Source organism: Rhinolophus sinicus, linkage group LG04 (genome assembly GCF_036562045.2).
Source record: "Rhinolophus sinicus isolate RSC01 linkage group LG04, ASM3656204v1, whole genome shotgun sequence".
Classification (NCBI taxonomy): domain Eukaryota; kingdom Metazoa; phylum Chordata; class Mammalia; order Chiroptera; family Rhinolophidae; genus Rhinolophus; species Rhinolophus sinicus.
In genome coordinates this window covers 68,763,531-68,784,214 of record NC_133754.1, presented here as the reverse complement: position 1 = coordinate 68,784,214, position 20,684 = coordinate 68,763,531, and the positions used below count along the sequence as shown (strand labels likewise).

The 20,684-nt window shown below is 39.9% G+C and overlaps 1 protein-coding gene across 13 annotated transcripts in view; it reads right to left on the bottom strand.

Moving 5' to 3' along the window:
• Nucleotides 1-8,736, bottom strand: part of TRMT9B (tRNA methyltransferase 9B (putative)) — a 51,914-nt gene extending 43,178 nt beyond the window's left edge. For 2 of the 13 annotated variants that reach the window (XM_074329706.1, XM_074329707.1), the window contains exon 1: nucleotides 7,562-8,371. The gene's annotated coding sequence lies outside the window, so the exon portion shown is untranslated. Of the gene's footprint in view, nucleotides 1-86; nucleotides 163-7,561; nucleotides 8,375-8,424; nucleotides 8,591-8,631 lie in introns of those variants that run through there. The other 11 variants (XM_074329711.1, XM_074329714.1, XM_019750533.2 and 8 more) reach the window with 9 other exon arrangements.
• Nucleotides 8,737-20,684: the final 11,948 nt, after the last annotated feature.

Here is a 20,684-nt window from a genome sequence, read left to right as displayed (position 1 = left end):
TTCTTTTTTCTCTCCATTTTTAATTTCTTCATTTGAAAATAAACATTGTGGGTATATACCCAAAAGAATTGAAAGCAAGGGCTCACAGAGATATTTGCACACCCATGTTCATAGCAGCGTTATTCCTAATTGTCAAAGGTGGAGGAAGCAGCTCGTGTCCATCTATGAATGAATGGATAAACAAAATATGGTATATACTCGTACATACAGTGAAATAATATTCAGACTTAAAAAGAAAGGAAACTGACACATGCTACAACATGGACGAACCTTGAGGACATTATACTAAGGAAAGTAAGTCAGTCACAAAAGGACAAATACTGTTTGATTCCACTAACATAAGGTACCTAGAGTAATCAACTGCATAGAAACAAGAAATAGAATGGTGGTTGCCAGGAACGTTGGGGGTGGGGTGGGGGGGGGAGGTAAAAGGGTAGTTATTACAATATTTAACAGGTACAGTTTCAGCTTTGCAAGATGATAAAAGTTCCGGAGATGGATGGTGGTGATGGTTGCACAGCCATCCATGTACTTAATGCCACTGAACTGTACATTTAAAGAGGTTAAAATAGTAAGTTTTATGTTATGTATATCTTACCACAATTTTTAAAAACTCAATATTGCAGTTAATGCAATAATGCTACAAGACTAGCACCTTAATCTTAGGTGACCCTAAGTCCTGGTTTGCTGGGGCAGTCCCCATTTGTGCTTCTTTACCTGGGCAATCATTAATAGGGTCCTTTTCACTCTCAAAAGTGTCCCAGATTGAACAATAAGTCACGTAGTCACCCTAGATGCATTCCATAATTGCAAAAATCATTGCATTGCCATCTGCATTTGCAAAGGTCTTAACGTTCAGAATGTGCCGGCATTTTCTCAAATCACTCTAATTATAAACTCAATGTCCTGTACAATGTTATGGGCTCAGATTTTTTTTTTTTTTTTAAACTGAAAACAACATGCCTTTATTTGCTCACAATTCTGTAGGTCAGAAATTTGGCACAACATGGCGGGGATTTCTGCTCAGGGTATGACAAGGCTGAAACCAAGATATCCCCCAGGCTGAGCTGTCATTTAGAAGCTCTGAGGGAAAATTTGCTTCCAAGCCTTTGTTCTTGGAATTGAATTCAATTTCTTGTGGCCATAGAAATGAAGTTCCTCAATAGGGTTGAGGTCCCCCTTTCCTTGCTGCCCTCCTTAAATTTTTTAAAGATTACTGATTACTTTCTGAACATTGAAAGCAGTCCTCTTTTCTGATAAACTCATTATTTCTGTAAACACTAAAACCCTCTAACTTTCGACAAGCTCACAAGTAACTATTTCTTCGGACTAAAGGGAGCACATAAAAGACATAATCTTAGACAGTTGCCAGTTTTTGCCTTTCTTGGCTGCCTTTTTGTCATTGTTTAAAATATCAGATGTACTTTGAAGTCAGAAATATATTTATGTTTCAATTAACTCCACCTTTTACCTCGCCATGGGAGAACACACCACTTTCTCTGAAAAAGCCACTGTTCTCCATACTCATGATGAAAGTCCCATGTTACCATAATCTTTTACGGCTACGTCCCCAGACCATCAGCCTCTCAAGGTCAGAGCCATATATCTTTAGCACTTGGTACCAATCCCAGTACAACCGAGGTTCTTAATATCCACTTCTTGAGTCAGTGAATGAACAAATAATTCAAGGACGTTCAAATACTAGTCTTGCTTGGTTCTCCTCAAATTTTGCTTTCAAAAATTATACCAAAAACTCATGCTCTCTCTACTCATCTCCCCACTTCAACTTGATACATCGATGATCTAACCAGGGAGCAATTTCAGATATTCTTCTAGTTCATAATACACTTAGCAAATCAAAAGATCATTTTGATTTTCAATCCATAAAAGGAGTTGGGTCCTACAACTTAATATTCCTCGAAGCTCCACAGAGCTGCACACTCTTACGATCCAGAAAGAAAAGCCAGGTTTTTCTCCTGAATGTTTACTTGAATATGAATGAAAGAGAAAAATTGGGCTGGGAAGGGGGGAGAAGCTGGAATTAGAGCGATCATTAGTGTGTATTATAACATAGAAAGATTAACACTACTTACTTTCCCTTACAATTAATCAAATAATACAATATTAGATTCAAGCAGTTTCCTCCTAAGAATACACTATATAAGTGGGTTTTAGGAATCACAGCCTAGTGGGGGCTTGAGATAGAAAACAGTAGATTTATCTTGAAGCTGCATTTACAGAGCATGAGGACTGTTTTTATTTTGACGTGTTTATTTTTGGTGGCTAAACTCTTGGTGTCACCACTGGACCCAAAAGAACACACTCATATTATAGTGTTTACACACTATTAATATGTTAACTAAATTAAATATATTAAATGTAATTCTGCATTTAAATGATTTCATTACCTACCAGAGAAGATATTTGAACGAATCTTCCCTTTAGAGATGTAAAAATCAATTTAAAAATACATGTTTAAAATTTTAAAAATATATGTAAAGACTGACAAATTTACTTAGTAACTCCATTTGTTTCAGCTGCTTTTCGCTCATTTTCCAGTTCTAAATATCAGAGGCAAACATAAAATGATTTCATTCAATAATCAAGATTAATTCCTAGATGTGCTAATGTAATTTCTCAGTGCAAATAAATGATAATTGATTACTTAGCAACAGTAGATATCCAATCATGTCTACTTTAATAGTTTGCAATAAAGGAATCTGACCAGCGCCAGAGTATGAAATAAGTGATTAGAGTGAATTCAAGCACACTCCTAATTTAATCTCCAATTACTATGTCATTTCTATCTCTGTAATCCTTTAAAAAGCACCATTGAAGATATAGAGCAAAAAAGATTAGGTAGAAACACAAATGCATAGATAATTCATCTAATGAAAGAACTAGCCTATCAGAGGTTATTATTTCTCTGATCAGACTCTGCTGAGTTCTTCCTTTGTATTGCAATTCATCAAACAGGTAGGCTATCTGGAAGTCTGGTGGGGAGGACTATTTTAAAAATTACTTTCCTGATATTTTACCTTGATTATTAAACCAATACAAAGGAATATTTTACAATCAAATAGAACAATATGCAGAGGCACACACTTGGTAATTTTTAGTTATTTATTTGCTTGATGCTTTTTCCAGCAATTTCAACTGTAATGTCTATAATATCTATCTGTTTGAAATGGAAATTGGTTAGCAACAAGATCTTTTTTTGATTCTTACAATACATCATCTACCAGCTTTGAATGAAATATTCTAGCTAAGTCTCTAGTTAAGTGTTAGACATGATGGGGTATCACTCAGCATTCATTCCAGTCCCCTTCAATTATGCATTCCTTTATCTCTGAAGCTGGAAAGCTATAAATTACATTTCCCAGACTCCCTTGCAGCTAGGATTCTGGGCAGATTAGATTCTACCAATGAAGTGACCTGAATGAGAAGCGAGGTGGAGGGTATCTATGGAAGATGTTGGCTAGCTTGTTTTTGTTACTGGTAGCAGTGTTAAGTCACTAGCTTCCTTGAAGGAAGAGGCACTTTGCAGCCGCTTCTCTCATCACTGGAACACAGCTCAAACAGTGTGCTCTTGATGTCAGCAGCTCCAGTGATGGCTCTGATTCCCAGCCGCCATACTGTGATAAGTGATGGCGGTAGCACTGGAGGCTGGTTCAGCATCCTGTCTGGGATTCATCCCTTGAGCTCAGCCTGCATCCTCTCTTCTTTAGGTTGCAGCCTTCCCTTCCAACCTTCTTGTGAGCACCTAATTCCCACATGAAGCCCCTTCCTGCTTAAAGTAACTGGATAGTTTCTGTATCAGCAACCTGACTGACACAAGAAAGAGAAGAGAGAGACAAGAGTATTCAATGCACAAAATAGCAGGTAATGCCTGGGGAGAACCTCGAAAGGGAAAAAGGTTGTGCCTATCTATGATATATGGGTACACCTTAAAGAACAGGAAGAAGGTCACAGACCTTACTATCCAGAACTACCCAAACCAGGGCCAACACTCTTTTGGGCCTGGGGTTGAGGCCAAAGCATAATTATAAAGGCTGAAAAGTAATCATGGGGACCCCTGGAGAGAAAGAGAAAAAAAAGCATTAAAGGAAAAATAACAAAGAGGGGAGAGAGAAAGGAAAAAGAAACAAAGTGAGAAGGAAACAGGGAATAACAAACAGGGACTAAAACCACACATACTCATATGGTGAACAAGATCATATAACAAACTCCTCACTTGACCTTGCCTGGATGTTTCCAGAGAGCAACCCACCAAGGGTGATCTCTGTTTCTCGTGACTCACTGCCTTGTAGGGCCTGTGTCATAGCTTCATAGAGCAGGGCTCAGGGGTTCTCAACTACAGACTCGGGAAGTGAATCAGTCCCTATGGCTCTAGAATAAACACGCAGAGTCAAACTGGATAAATATACCTATTTTGTGTATTTTCAGCTATCCTACAAATAGTATGTACATATACATATACATATATATGTATATATTTACATATATATACATACATGTGGATAGTAGCTGAAAATATGTATTTTAAATAAAAATCTGTCAGATTAAAAAAAGGAAATTAATCCAAATGGTTTTAAAGTCAAACAATTAATAATGCAAAGAGCTGACAAACTAGTCAATTATGGTAAATACTGGTTTAGGTTCTGATCAGCTAAAAAAGTGACTATAAATATCCTTTTTATAATTCAATAGAGTAGTCTGAAAAAAAGCACAAAGAAATGAAGAGTTCTACTGAGACTACAATCCTTAACATAAAAGAAAATGTGTGTCACAGCCCAGGCCTACTGTTTCAGCCTCATTCACACACTGCTTCCTTCTTCAAAATACTGTTCTCTCCACAGGCCTCCCCATCAGCACACACGCTCAGCATATGTAGAGTTTACAGGTGCTGTTCACTTGGCATTAAATGCTTTTCCTTCCCCAAGGACCTTCCGTCACCACCTCAAGCATTCCTGACCTCCCTCCCCACAGGTCAAATTCCCCATTTCTCCCTGTGACAGTTTCCTGCCTAGTACATAGTACAGGCATAATTATAGGTTTACCTATGTATTACTAGCAGACCTGAATTCCATGAGGAGTCAGGGTTGTTTGTCTTGCTATTGCATCCCAAAGGCTTCTTGGGTGCCTTGGCAATGCTGAACGATTGAAAAACTGAATGAATGTTATTGCTGCTTCCTCTCCAAAGACCAAATACTCCATTTCTCCATAATGATAGATGCTCTCTACCTTTTCTGTCTATGGGAAAGCGAGGAATTACTAGTATTTTATGAGGGCCGACTTCTCATGGCATTAACAGAAACTAGTCAATTAAATGTTTAAATCTCATCATCTCCAAAGACACCACAGGTAACTTCTTTAACCAAAGACCTTTCTAAGGTGGAGGAGATGCAAGTTTGAGCCTCTAACTCCCAAAGGACACTGACTACTAAGAGTCTAGTATATATTATAAGAACATAATAAATGTACCAGCACAGGGAACTGACCCATTTACAGTCAATTAGGCAACAGCCTCTCTGAAGCCCCCTTGAGATAGTAATACTTAAGTCGAGAACTTTCTCCTTACAAGACTGTTTACAATGTGCCAACATTGTACTCAGCATTTTACACCAATTATTCCATTTGCTCCTCACAACCACCTTAGGAAGTATCATTCTCCCATTTCATAGACTAGGAAATGGCTCAGTTGGAATTCACTCCAGGTGATGGGAGTACAAATTCTAAATTCCTTTTCTCGAGTGACTGGAAGTTTCTCTGGGTGGGAAGTAGTATGCAAAGTGAACGATGTCAAGTCCTCTTGGCGATCTCTTAGCCAGAGGTCTATACTATGTTTTCTCTTATGACATCAAGAGAAGAGAATCACAAAAGGTGAAGGACATTCAACGGGTCATTTAGCACCTCTATATTTTCAGCTCTGCCAGGGACCAAACTATGCTAGAATCAGGCTTGACATTTGGTTCCTTCAGTCTGTCCTTAAATAAATCTCCAGTATCTTAATACTTTCATGCCTCTCTTCTCAGAACGCTTCCTAATTTATGAGTAAAACACAAGACTGCACAAACAAGTGCTGACAGCCTCATCTCAACGATGCATTATACCAAGGGCTAAATTACAATGAGTGCTTCACTCAATTCCTATTTAAAATACAATTTGGAATAGCAAATGCAGTAAACACAGGATTTAGATGCATTTTTTTCTCAACATTAAGATCCTGTATATTGCAAAGCTTGTCCAGCCTTTTGTTCCTTCTTCAAAGCAGGGATAGAGCCCTCATAATGTGTTTCAGATTTGGAAACCAGCTCTCTAAAAGGTGCATATAAATTCTTTACAAGAGAAATGCATACAAATATTCACATATCCACCTATCAGAAATACTCTAAATATTAATGCCTTTACAGTCCTCTTACTCCTCAGTAAGGTTTGGCTTTAGAAGATACACATAATCAGAGATTTAAGATTGATTGGGACAGTCCTCCTGCCCCTCCATTTTAAGGCAGAGTTAACCACGCAGACAGTATTTTTAATTTCACATCCTTCTGATAAGTGAAATTTTATTAAAACCTTTGAACTGCTTTGGTGCTTTAGCTGTTAAGACACACACACAAGAGGACAAATTCTTTCCAAAGAACATCACTTGAATCTTTCTAGAACTAGGATTTCTTTTGGATTAAGAGAAGAGTCTATAGAGAGTACTCTTCTCAAATCTGACCAAATGCAGGCATAAAGCAGCTCTCTAGCAGTTTCCCTAGGGAGGAGATACTTTCCAACTTGCCAACGTCTCCTTTAGAAGAAGTTATGTGCAATTCATGGGTATCTGGGTGTCATTTTCATTCTTCTCAAATAATCCTCCCCTGTGAACTACTCTAAAGCCTCCCTCACTAAGGCAGAGTCCTTTACACTGCATTGTAAACCACGTGTCAAGGACAGAAACCTACAGTCCTCCCTTCTTTAAACTTTAAAACAAATTAACCATTTATTAGCCAGCAACATCCAAGGATTCAATAGGCTCATGAGTCACATGAATAATAGTACTTTTAAGCCACTGAAACAAGGGGTTAAACGTCAATCATTACCTGTAATATTGTCAATAACCTTAACCTCAAAACGATAGATATAGTCTAGCTCTTTGCCCACACAAAATGTTCCATGAACATTTAAATGCATGCGCACCGACTGATACATAAAGCTTTGTGCATTGATGTTTACAGCCTTACCATCTTCCTACATACAGCACGGTATACTTATAACATTTCTCACAAAAAACCCAGGTAATATCAAAAAACAAAAAACCAACCCCATACATATAGCAAACATTATACAAATCCTATCATCCCATGTTGATATTCCTTCTTAAATTGTACTTTTGTCATCCGCTTTGACTATTTCAGTAAATTCTTTCAGATCAACTAAACAAATATTCTGACAAACTTCTGACTTCACGTTATCTTAGTTCACGTCTCCTGCTAGTTAAAAATCCATTCCCAAACGGTAGCTTCTAAAGGCAAAGATATGTGTGTACTCCATGAAAACACAAATTCATTTTCACCTTTAAGACACTAAACATGTCCCCAGCAGCTCAGAGTTCTGATTTATCCGATGTACACTGAAGCACATTCCGCAGTCCCTTACCGCAGGGCCGGCTCGCCTGTTTTGATCACGTCTAAGTTTTCAAGGTAAACAGGTCACCCCCGGGGGCTGGAATGACAGAGAAAACACAGGAACTCACCCAGGCGGTCAGACCCCAGTCGCAGGCACGCGCGCGCGCGCAAAGCGACCTGTCGCGCCCTCTCCTCCCTGTCGGCGGAGGGCGGGCAGGCGCAGAGCCCGCAGAACTAGGCTGTATAAGAGGCTTCCCGCCACTCCCCTCTGCAGACCATTGTTAGAGCCACTGTCGTCGCGCGTTCTGCACGGTATGGGGGCGGGAAGCGCCACCAAACTGAATAGTTGCAATGCTTTCCCGGATCCGCGGAGAAAAAATTGCTTTTGCATCAGAACCGGGGGTTGTACCAGGTGTAACTTCCACCCCTTGACCTATTTTAGAGTGTGAGAATGAAAGCAATTGGAAAAAATTGACGGAGAGCGCGCGGGGGAGCGGAGAGCCGAGGACGCGCGTGCCCGAGTGGGAGCGCGCGTGCGCCCCGGAGCGTGTCCGGGCTTCCAAAGAGAAGTTACAGCCAGGCCCCCGGAGGCCTTTCTGGCCACGGCTCTGGAAGCTCCTCCTCCCGCCGCAGCCGGATCCCGGCTTCGCCCGCCCTTCTCAGGGCGCGCCCCGCGCGGGAAACGCCGCTCCTGGGGCTTGCGGGGGGCCTTCGGGTGGCCGCCGCGACAGCAGCCAGGCGACTGCCCGCGGCCCAGAGAACGCGGCTATCTGCCCCCACTTCCATTCCCGCCTCCCCGACCCGCCCTCACCTCTCCGGAGGCGGCGCAAGGGCTCGGGCAGTTCAGGAACCGGGAGCTGCAGCGCCTTCGGGCCAGGAGGGCGGACAGCCGCGGAGGGGCGGTGGGCGTGGAGCGGAGCCCGGGGAGTGTCGCCTCCTTGCTTAGTCTGTTGGAACGCCCCGCCCAAACGTGCCCGGGAAGTGAGGCTCTGCCGCGGGATAGGGGTGACCTTCCTACCTCCTCCCCGCGCTCTTCTCGTCTGTCCTCCTGGCGTGGCGGGTCCTACGAGGGAGAGGACGCCAAGGCGAGTACACCTGGCTCGCCCGGAGCGCAGCAACACAGTACCTGGGGTCAACAACGTGACGCTTTAGCGCGTCTTTTCTCATTTGATCCTTGCAACCACCTATTTCCAGGGAAATGTCCCCATTAGGTAATGGGATAACCGAACATCAAGGGGGTTAAGTCCAAGGTGCCACTGCTTACCTTAGACTCTCCAGATCTTTTCACTAAAACAAGATGCTTAATCTGTTAAAGTTTTGCAAAACTAGCCCCATCAAGGTACCCTCTATCATGAGGGGTGGAATTTAGGTTAGAGTGTTCCACCTAAAGTTGGAAACAGAATCCCCCCTCCCGCCCCACTACTTCTGTAACAGAAGGGTTAACTACTTTCTGACAAGTCCTTAGGATGATAATCTTCAACCTCTATTATTAAACAACTCAATAATCATCGATGGCCTGTGTACTTTAAAAGATGCTAGTGCCTAATATTGAAAAATTAGCATATTTTGTAACTGCTCTGCTGCCCTTTGTGTGTGAGATTGATGCTCCTGACTCCTTGGGGATGGGAGGACTTCATGCTGAGTTGTTTGTTATGCGGACCCAACTGCAACTACCCTGTGTCCCTGGAAATAAGACCTAGCGGGACAATCAGCTCTAATGCGTCTTTTGGAGCAAAAATTAATATAAGACCCGGCTTTATATTATATTAATATTAAATTGTATTATATTATGTTTATTGTATTATATTTATTATATTTATTATATTAAACCCAGTATGATAATATATTATATTATATTATATTATATTATATTATATTATATTATATTATATTATATTATATTATATTATACCCGGTCTTACATTATAGTAAAATAAGACCGGGTCTTCTATTAATTTTTGCTCCAAAAGACACATTAGAGCTGATTGTACGGCTAGGTCTTATTTTCCGGGAAACATGGTATATGCCTCACATAGACACTGGTGTACGTATGTAAAGTGTGCTAAAAGGGGTGGGGATTAGCATATATATATAGTTTGTGATTCTGGAATAATTTTCTAGTGCCACAGTGTATTGGTATAGGGTAGGGAAACTTTGCTTGGCTATCTTTACCTGTACTCAGGATAATTAAATTGACATTTCCTTTTTCTATAAACGTCTCCTTTTTGCATTTAAAAAGAAAAACAATCATGAACCTAGTTTTATATGTTCTCCTGGAGCTGAATGCCAGCCCACAGAAGTAGCACTGCTCCTTCATTTTTGTTTCCATTCAATGGAGCTGCAACTGCCATACATCCTTGGATACAGGATACGTACTGGATACTGTGATGTTCCTTGCCCTCTTCTAACAGTGCAATAGGAGACAAAGCACACCTAAATGAGTATAGTATAGTGCCTGGTACATAGTAGATGACTAATAAATACTTGTCAAGTCAAGGGGAACTCAACAGAATGTAATAAATATGAAAGCTTGCTTTAAACTCTGCAGGAAAACATGAGGGAAATGAGTTATAGGGTAGATGATCAAGGAAGGCATCCTGGAGGTGGTGACAGGTGCCGGATTTTGATGTGGAGAATTAGCTAATGAATGGAAGTGAGAAAGTATGTTTTCTATGCTTTCAGGATATGCGGAGGCAGAGGCTCTTAACCTTTTGTAGGTAGTAGGCCCATGTGAGAATCTGATAGGAGCTTTGCAACTCTCCTATATAAAAAACAAATTTAAAAATATGTGCATACGTTTTCTGGGATTTCCCAGACTGACTAAGGCGGATCTGTGGTATCCCTAGAAGGTTGTGAGCTTGAATGACCATTTCTTTGTTTGGAGGCAGGGAAAAAAGAAAAAGATGATTTTCTTTAAGGCAACCGTAAGAGGCATTGCCATGGCCACTAACGGAATTTGGGGAAGGGCTGAGCGAATGGAAAGAAAAGTGTGTTGTAGAGAAAAATTTGTACACTTGGAAGCATAGAATTTTCTCCTCAAAGCTGAACTTTCTAACATTTATGTTCTTTTTGTACTTGAGAATTTCATTTTCATTTCTCAGCAAACAGAGGGAAGACAGATCAAGTATGACTGTCAAGCACTGGCAGTTGCTGATGTGAAGTAGGTGTAATGGGGGCGGGGCGGGTTACCAGTATTGTGTTATTATCCCCTTATTTGTGATCTTTGACGATTTTCATGAAAAAAATTTTAAATAATTTTTACTGTCAGGTAGATGTAACCAATCCTATAATATTTCTTAACTTAGCTTGTTAGAATGGACATTTTGTATTGAAACAGGAAACACTACAAGTATGTCAGCGATGCCACACATAAGATTATTGTTAATAAGTAGTGTCCATATAGAAACAGTAGATTTTCTCTTGTAGTTAATTATGAAGTGTGTTAGCAATGGTCTCAACAGAAATTAGACCACTGAACATTGAACAAGTGTTCTGTTTGTTTCTAAACTTACACTTGACTTCATTTTATATTGCTTAGTTAAATGCCTTTATTATTATAACATAGTTCTATATTATATAATATAGTATGTATTATGTATTATTATGCAATAATATATTGTATAATATATAATGCAGAAATATATCCTTTACGTTATATTATTATATATGATTATTATGTCACTTAGTCAACTCAGTGCCTTTACTGTTTAACTGTCTGGCATACACCTCTTGCAGAGCAGATGGCAGGCCATGGTTCTCTGAGTACTTGCCCTGCTCCCTTCTGAGAAACACAGTGACAGTAGTCCCTTACCCATAGGGTGCCATACTTTCCATCATGTGCCTAACTCAGCCAAGGATTTGTTCCCATCCAAAAGAGCTATCCAGTTTGTCCTGTGGCCTACAAGTCAGCAGCTGGAAGAATGCGGCCAGATACGCATGTACTGTATTGGATAGAGATGATGAGATCTCTTCCCAAGTGTCTTACAGGCAAGGCCTGGATTTGAACCCAGGCAGTGAGTGCTGCAGAACCTGAGTTCTTACCCACTCTGTTAACTGCCGCAGCAGAAGACAGTTAAATTGAGCCACATGCATAAACTGAGACGGAGTCATACTGTAGGAGTGATGGATGCCCTGATGACTGAGAAGCTCATCCTACCATGTTACCTGGGGCTGTTGTGTTTCCTTGTTGATCTTCCAGCATCTTCTGAGTTGCTTATGGCTGGGGAGACTATTCCTTGTTCTTCCTTACTTCCTTTATAGTTTCATAATAAAGTAATATCAGTGTAGACAACTGGTTTCTCCTCCTTATAACCTGAATGAACACAACCATATGATAACATGATTACCTATAACACTGCCATGACAGGAAATACAACTGTAACTATCCTGTCCATGGCTCTATCCTTTTAGTGGTCTTTCCTCTTAATAAAACGGAAGAGATACCTTCTTTTTAGAGATGTTATCTGAAAACAAATTTTTAAAAATCAACTCACATTTTCCAATTGACATTTTTTTGGTAACAAAATCTTTTTCCACAAAAGTAACATTGTTTTCCTCAGACATTATGAAAATTATGTCTAGAATTCAGCAGCTATTATTTTTAACCATTTATTTAATGGAAATATGGAAGAAAAATATGATCAGTAAATGCTAAAACTAAATTATTTCATGCCCCTTCTGCTTGAGGTCCATTACCAGCTGTCCTTTGCTTATTAAATACCACAAATACCATAAAACAGGAGTGAGCGCCCATCACAGCCTGGCCCCAACCTACCTTATCTCTATGGGCCCAAAGAAGATCATAAGATTTCTCCAGTTTGTGCAGCCCTATACTCCACACCTGTAGTTTCCTAAATTATGGTGTTTAAGTAGAAATTCATGGATGTTATTTTCCTAGGGCTTTTGACCATTATCTTATTTATTTTATCCTCATTGCCTATCATAGTTTTCGGCACTTAGTTAGCGCTCAATGCGTATATTTGAATTTGTGAATTTGCATGTATTTCTATAAGCCTCAAAATGTGCTGCATGATGTTTTTGTAATGATTTCATTCATTTCAACTTTGACCATCTGTTATATAAAGCCCTGGCCTAACTACTGGCTAACTAATTTGGGTGCTTATCTATTCTTACTATAATGGAGACTTTAAAAAATATTGCTGTGCTTTTATCCGCATTTCTCCTCCTTTCAAAGTCATTCCATATTTTTGAGTGATTTTTAACTAGTGTAGCATGATAATATCTTGGTGCATTTTAGATCCATTCATTTATGTATTCAACAAGTACTCACTGAACATATATTATGTGCCAGGCACTGTGCTAGGAAAATAATAGTGAACAAACCAAATAACATACCTACCCTTATGGAACTTATGGTCTCGTGTGATGACAGACATTAATCAAATAATCACAAGTATCACAAATAAAATGTGCAATTCAAAAATGAAACAGGCATCTGGAAGGAAAGTTACAGAATGTCATGAGAGTTCATGTGTCCCCTATCTCTCCTACAGGGGACACAGGTGTGGGGTTCATCTTTGTACCCTCAGAGTCTAGCTAAGAGCTGTGCGTATGGAAGTGTTAAATAAGTTTTTGTTGAAGGAACATAGCCATCTACTTCTAACATGTGACTGCATGACACTTTCTGCATTGCGCAGTATTGAGTAAAATACACAGTGGGTAGTTCCTCACACGCTTGTCTCAGCACACTGCCACTTAAGCTGTCTGCTTTAGTTTCCATCACCAAAAATCCACAGGTCATCTATCTCCAAAGGCATCCTGTTTCCTTTGCCAGCATGACAACATGTAAATTCTTGTCTTAGTAGCATTACCAAGAACATTCTTTACTTTATGGCAAAAGTTCCAATACACACTAATTCTTTGCTGTTCTCACCAGCACAAGTCCATTATCCCTGTTTCTTACAGTTTATGATGTTTGCTGAAAATAAAATAGAGCATTGTTTTTTTTGCCGTGGAAGGGAATGGGTTCCTGCCATTTGCAGCAGCATAGATGGACCTGGGGGGAATTGTGCTGAGTGGAGTGTCAGAAAAAGACAGATGCAATGTGATTTTGCTTATATGTGGAACTTAAACAACACAATAAACAAACAAAACAGAAACAAACTCATAGATACAGAAAACATTTTAATGGTTGCCAGATGGGAGGAGGTTTGGGGGTGTGGGTAAAGAAAGGGGAAGGGATTAAGAAGTACAAACTGGTTGCTACAAAGTAGTCATGAGGATGTAGGGTACAGCATAAGGAATATAGTCAATAATATTATAATAACTATATATGGTGTCAGATGGGTACTAGATTTGTTGGGGTGATAGATTGGAGGGGGGTTGGGAGACAGAGTGAATAAGGTGAAGGGATTGAGAAATACAAATTGGTAGTTACAAAATAGTCATAGGGATGTAAAATAAAGCATAGGGAATATAATCAATAATATGGTAATTACTACATATAGTGCCAGGTGGGTACTAGACTAGTTAGGGGATCACTTCTTAAATTATATAAATGTCCACTATGCTATACACATAAAACATAAAATTATTTTTAAAAAGAGTCAGCACTGAGCTACGTGTTGCTAAAACCAAAAAAGAAAAGAAAAGAGAGAGAGAGAAGGCTGCAGAAGCAATACTCAAATAGCTACAGAGATGGAGAGGAAATAAGAAAATGACACAGAGGGTAGTGCAGGGTGACACAGTTTCCTGTGTGGCCCTGGCACAGTCTCCCTGGTCATCTGCTTCAGGTGCTTCAGGAGTGTCTTTTGTATGGATTGTGTTACTGTGAAGCCTTGATTACTATTGGCGTATCAGTGGGTGGGATTGACACTCAGGCTGATTGGCTGTGGGGTTTCCCATATCCACAGCTTATGGGCTACTGTACGGGGGGGCTTGCCTCACTGAGTGGGATTCACCCCAGCTGGTTCTGGTGGCTGTTGAGACCACCCTTTGTGTATGCTGCTTGTGGGGTTAATTGGGTGGTGCTCTGCTGTGGTCTAAAGCCAACCTCCAGGTATGTTTGTTCTAGGACCTCTTGGGAGGGGCTCCAGTGCAAGCCCAGGTGAACCACTGCCTGTGACTGGCCAGGGCCTACCTGGTAATAGCTGCAAAGCAATCTGCAATTGTTTGCTGCCTATGCTATACCTGAAGGTGCTTGGGAGAGGCCACACTGGGAACTGAGGATGGCTGCCACCAACCAAGGATGGTGCTGGGCCTGGGGTAGCTCTGCAAAAATCCAGGACACCCCATGGCTTGCTGCCTCCTGCTGGCTCCTGCAAGGTTCAGCTTCTGATAAAGCCTTGTGTGGTACACAAGTTGGTTGAAGCAGGGTCTTTCAGGGAGTCACTAGATTGGGTAGAGTTGTGGTCACCAGGTTAATGTAAATTCTTGTTTAGTGCTAGTGCTGAGCCTGGAGCTACTCAGCAAAATTCTCAGAGCACACCAAGGTCAGTCACGACCCACCTAGGGCCTGCCAGACTCTGACAGTTTTCCATGAAAGTGTGCAATGCGGTGTGCGGGGTGGGGGATGGGGGGTGGCTGCTCGTGTGGAGAAAGTGCCTCTGGCATTGGAAGAGTTAGGTGGGGTGGGATCCCAGTGAGTCAGCAGGGTGGAATAGCAGAGCTCACCAGACCAATCAGATTCAAATTTGGCTGTCGTGGGGGAGAGCGCAACACAAGAAAGAGGAACCCACCAGCCAGCTACACAAGAGGAGGACCCCTCAGAGGGAAAATGGTGACTGTCCTTCAGCCCTTGCCCCAACGCCACACACCTCAGTTTGCCCCTGTATGCCTCCAACACCGCTGAGTCACCATTCTCCACCAGAGCCCAGGGTGAGTGCTTCCAAGCGAGTGAGTCTGAGCCATTTAAGAGGATGTCTGGGTTTCCCTCTGCCTTCCATCCCACCTGGATTGTCAGAATCTGCACTGCTTTTCACAGCCAGATATTGTGGGACCTCCTCTACCCAACACCAGTACTCTGGGCTGGGGAGCCTGATGTGGGGCTGGGGTCCCTGGCTCCTCCAGGGGTATCCATGGTCAAGATAACCCTCCTGACTCTCAACTGCCACATGGAGTTTTGGGGCCTGTTCTGCATCTCTGCCCCTCCTATCAGTCTCAACATAGCTTCTTTGTATTTTCAGTTGTAGGACTTCTGTTTGACTAGCCTTCAGATGGTTCTCCAGGTTGATCTATAATTTAGCTGTAATTTTAATGTGTTAATGGAGGGATGCAGGCACAGTATTTATCTACTCTGCCATCTTGGATCGTCCTATCCTTTTCTCTTCATGTCTGCCATGTTGTTCTTTCATCATCTTCTACTTGTGATCCTATAATTTTTGGAGTCAGCTTTTTGCTGGAACAGAAAGTGATACATGTCTTCTGATTTATTTTATTTTACCTTTTTTTTTTTCCCAATAGTGCTATTACATAATTCTTTTTCAAGAAGCACTCTCAGATACAAAATCTCAGGTCTGATTTTTTATTTTTTTTTTGTATGTGTTTGTTTTTCACTTGGAATTTGCAGGAAATGGGGAAGATGACCTTATTTGTCATGGTAGGGAAAGAAAGACTAAAAAATCCCAACAGCAGAGCATATGTTATATAAAAAAGCCTGAACATCTAGCATGTAGAAAAATAGAGAGCCATGATTTTGAAAACAATTTAATGACCTAGAAAACAATACATTACTTGAAAAAGCTTTTTGATCACTATTTTGTAAATACTGCACATTTACATATATGTAGGGGGCAAATACTGGACAAATATACCAAAATGTTAACAGTGGTTTTCTCTAGATGATGGAATTTTTATTTTTATATTCTTTTTTTGTTGTTGTTAAAGAAAAAGAGACTATATGTAATTTTGGAGCAAAGCATATCCCTATTTTTAGCCATAACTCTGTCCTCATGGATTTTATTCTTATTATATCCTTTTTACCAATCAACGTGTGAGAAGCATATCAACACATGGAAAGCCCTCTTAGTCTTCTTTTTTAAATATGATTTACATTTTCAAGTGCAGCCATTGCAATTAAGTCCAGTTGTTTTAAGTATAGAAGTCACAATAACCACAGCATTCATGTACCAAAAAACTATTCATGGCTATGTCAATGACACAGCCATATGTACCTCATCTTATATGGTAGCTAAGTTACTTGTAGTAGTACATGCTGTTTGTAAGTTATAAAGTCAAATGTCTGCTCTTTGGCTAAGTATCTTGATTGCATCCACCTTGGTAATGGTAATCTTGAGTTAATGTAAAAGTCAGACCTAGGAAAAAAGGAGAAGTAGGTTCACTTTATGTTGTGTGTGCATGTCTGCACATGTGAGCACTTGTGCACACATGCGCATGCACAAGTGTGTGTTTGAGTGTGTGTGTGTGTGTGTGTGTGTGTGTGTCCTAGATATTTGGTATTCTGGGGAAAATGGAGGGTAAATTTTAAAGTGGTTGTTTTTATTTTTCTCTGATGATATTTTAAAACGTGTAGGAGGTGAAAATTCTGAAAAAATAGAATAAATTAGTATTTAAGATTGGATATTAATATGTGTTACCAGAAGAACCTGATCTCAACCAAGATCTCTGAATCTTAGGTTATTTACCTGAAAAGTGAGGGAGATGGGTTACATGATCACTGAGGTCCCTCATAGTTCTTAAAACAAAAAGCAATTTTGCTTGGATTTAGAAAGTTGTAAAACGAAGAAGGGATTTGGTGCCTTCTTTATCTTATTCATTTGTGATCTAAATATTGAATACAAGGTTCCTGTTTTCCAAGCTGGATTTCAAAGAATTGAATATGGAGTTAACAGTTGATAGTAGCTTCTATTTAAATCATGTGAAGAATTTAGGAAGAACTTACAATATGGAGGAGGAAAGAGGCTTATTCTGAGAGGCTCCAGGGGACAGACTTGGGCCAGCGAAACCAAGTTACAAAGAACATTTAGCCTCAACAAAGAGGAAGAGATTTCTAAAGTTTAAACTGCCTGAAAGCAGGGCTTCCTCAAGAAGTATAGTTTTTTGTCTCTTGACAGGCAGACCAAGAGGCCAGCTCACTTATTGCTGATTTTTACAGAGAGAATCCTACATCAGAGAGGAGGTCACACTTCTCAGAGATACCTCAGTCCTTCCAGGGCTGGGATCCTTTCATGTGGTGTTGACAAAGGATGTTGAGAAATGGCAGAACACAGAGTCTCTTCAGGTGTTTGTACAAGGAATGAGGCAGGTATTTTCACAACACAGCCTTTGCAACTCTTGTTTCTCTTTTCTTCTCCAGATGGTTTCATCTTCTGTATTATGGTTATGTTTGGAAATAGTAGTCAAGCCAAGATATAAACTAAGATGGGAAAGGGTTTAAGGATTGGTTTCATGCCATTACTTGAGGAGTTCAGCTGAGACCAGAAGAGGGATTATGCCTTAGAGACCACGAAGAACTTGGACAGACATAATCAGGGACAATAGCATCCTTGATTTGGCATAAGACTGTGCTCATACCTGCTGATCTGGAATTTGTACTTTTTGCCCATTTAATATATGAAAGAAGGAAAGGAAAGAAAATAAGCAAATAAAGATAATCAGTAGGAAGGTGATTAAAAGCATTAAGAAAAATCTAACTGAGCAATCAAATTTGCCACAAAAGGCCAGATAAGGGTGTTTGGGTTTGGGGAGAAGTTGTTTTGTTTTTGTCTAAAAGCAAAATAAACAGCCATTACCCAACAAGAATAATAAAACAGAAGAAAATGCCTTCCTAAGGGGAAGATCGCAAGTGAAATGACCCAGAGGATGAAGTCACTGCCAAAGGGCAGACAGGTAGGAAAATCCTTGGCCTGTTCATTTTCTATTATTGCAGAAGCAAACTCATCCATCATTTGGACAGTGGCTCTTTCATTCTCCAAGGCAAAATCTTCTCCACACTTACTATTGCAGCCACATACAGGCAAGTATAATGTAATATAGGATGTAATATAGGTAGTTTTCCCTCATGAGCTCAGTTCTATCTGATCAGAAATTAAATCAGTATAACCTGAAGAGAACAATTTTTTTAAAAATTATTTTATTGGGGAAGGGGAACAGGACTTTATTGGGGAACAGTGTGTACCTCCAGGACTTTTTTCCAAGTCAAGTTATTGTCCTTTCAGTCTTAGTTGTGGAGGGCGCAGCTCAGCTCCAGGTCCAGTTGCCATTGCTAGTTGCAGGGGGCGCAGGCCACCATCCCTTGCGGAAGTCGAGGAATCCAACGGGCAACCTTGTGGTTGAGAGCCTGTGCTCCAACCAAATGAGCCATCCTGGAGCTCAGCGGCAGCTCAGCTCAAGGTGCCATGTTCAATCTTAGTTGCAGGGGATGGAGACCACCATTCCTTGCAGGACTCGAGGAGTTGAACTGGCAACCTTGTGGTTGAGAGCCCACTGGCCCATGTGGGAATCAAACTGGCAGCCTTCGGAGTTAGGAGCACGGGCCTCCAACCACCTGAGCCACCGGGCTGGTCCTGAAGAGAACAATTTAAGAGAAATGTCAAGCACAATTTCCCTATATCCAAACTGAATGCATGTTAAAAGAATTTTCTTTGCACAAGGGTTAACATTTCTTTATTGAAGAAATGTTTGTGCAAAAGAGAAAGCCATCTTACATGACAATAAAAATGAACATTTGTTTTTCAAAAATTCTATTTACACCTAAATTTATAAACTGCAGTACATGTGTAAATTCAGCATAGGTTAACTCCAGCTTTAAAGAAAGTCTGTCTGAAATGGTTTGGAATGCTAGAGTTCTATATCTCTGTTTGTCATGTTCAGCTGTTAGTGAAATTTTACATTAGAAATTATTTGGAATTCCAACATGTATTGATTAAGGATCCAGGTGCATGTTAGAGAAAAAAGGGGGAAAACAAGGATTTTAAAAGGTATCTTAGCTTTTTACTATTGACTGAGAGAAAAAAAAATCTAGGAGAAAAATACAATTATTTGCTTTTCAGCAGATTAATGTTTAATGTTGCTGGCCAATTATTCTAACACAAGAGTAAAACGAAGAGTTTCCTCAGGAAAGTCTTCTTGTCTTTTTGAGAAAATAATATAAAAGAATCACATCATGTTAATAAAGCAATTATGTGTGCATACAAAATTTAAAATATGTAAGGAATTTTTGAGATAATAGAGTACCTATGAAAGAACCAAATGTTTTCTCCAAAAACATCTGAATATTCAGAATTGTGTGAAAAAGAAAACAATCCATAATTGTATCACTTCAAGACACCATTTTTAACATTTTGGTTCATTTCCTTACTGTCTGTGTTAATGTGTTTAATATTTTTAAAACCAAAATTGGGATGACGTTACATCTGTTTTTACTTTAAATTGTATTTTTGTGCAACATATCATGTTGTTAAGTAATCTCCAAAAACACTGATTTTAACACTATCATAATATTTCATTTAAAAAATATTTATCATGTCAGATAAAGTACAATGTTGGATGTTGGACAAAGTACAATGATGCATTAACTCATATAATCCTCAGGAGAGCCGAGGCATTATTACTATTATTGTTGTTTTTGTTAATATTATCCTTTTTGAAAAAAACACATGGGGAAACTGAGCTTAAGGGAGGTTAAGTAACTTGCCCAAAGCCAATAAATTGTGGGGTTGTGACTTGAAATGTTTTGGTTCTAACTCTAACACCAATATTCTTAATGATGCAATAAAATATCAAGAGCTTTTTTTTCCTCGTCAGGAGATCAAGTAACTTCCTTCAGAAGCTTCACTGAATAAATCACCATGATAGCTGTATGAATTGCATCTTTCCTCAGAGAGCAAACACTTCTCTCTGTTCAAATTCTTCAATTTTTTTTCTTGCAGCTCTGCGTTTTCAAAGGGCAATACTGTGCATTTGTCTCTGTGCTTGGGGGACGCTATAAGCCTACCTTAAAGCTATGTAAGGATATCTAGAAAATATTATATCTGCTTTTTCGTAGTAATGTTAGATGAGCCATGAACTAAGGCTATATAAACTGTTGCTCTGTATGTTGGCACTTACCATGTATTACATTGTGTTATTTCTCTCATGATAAGTAAGTCCTGA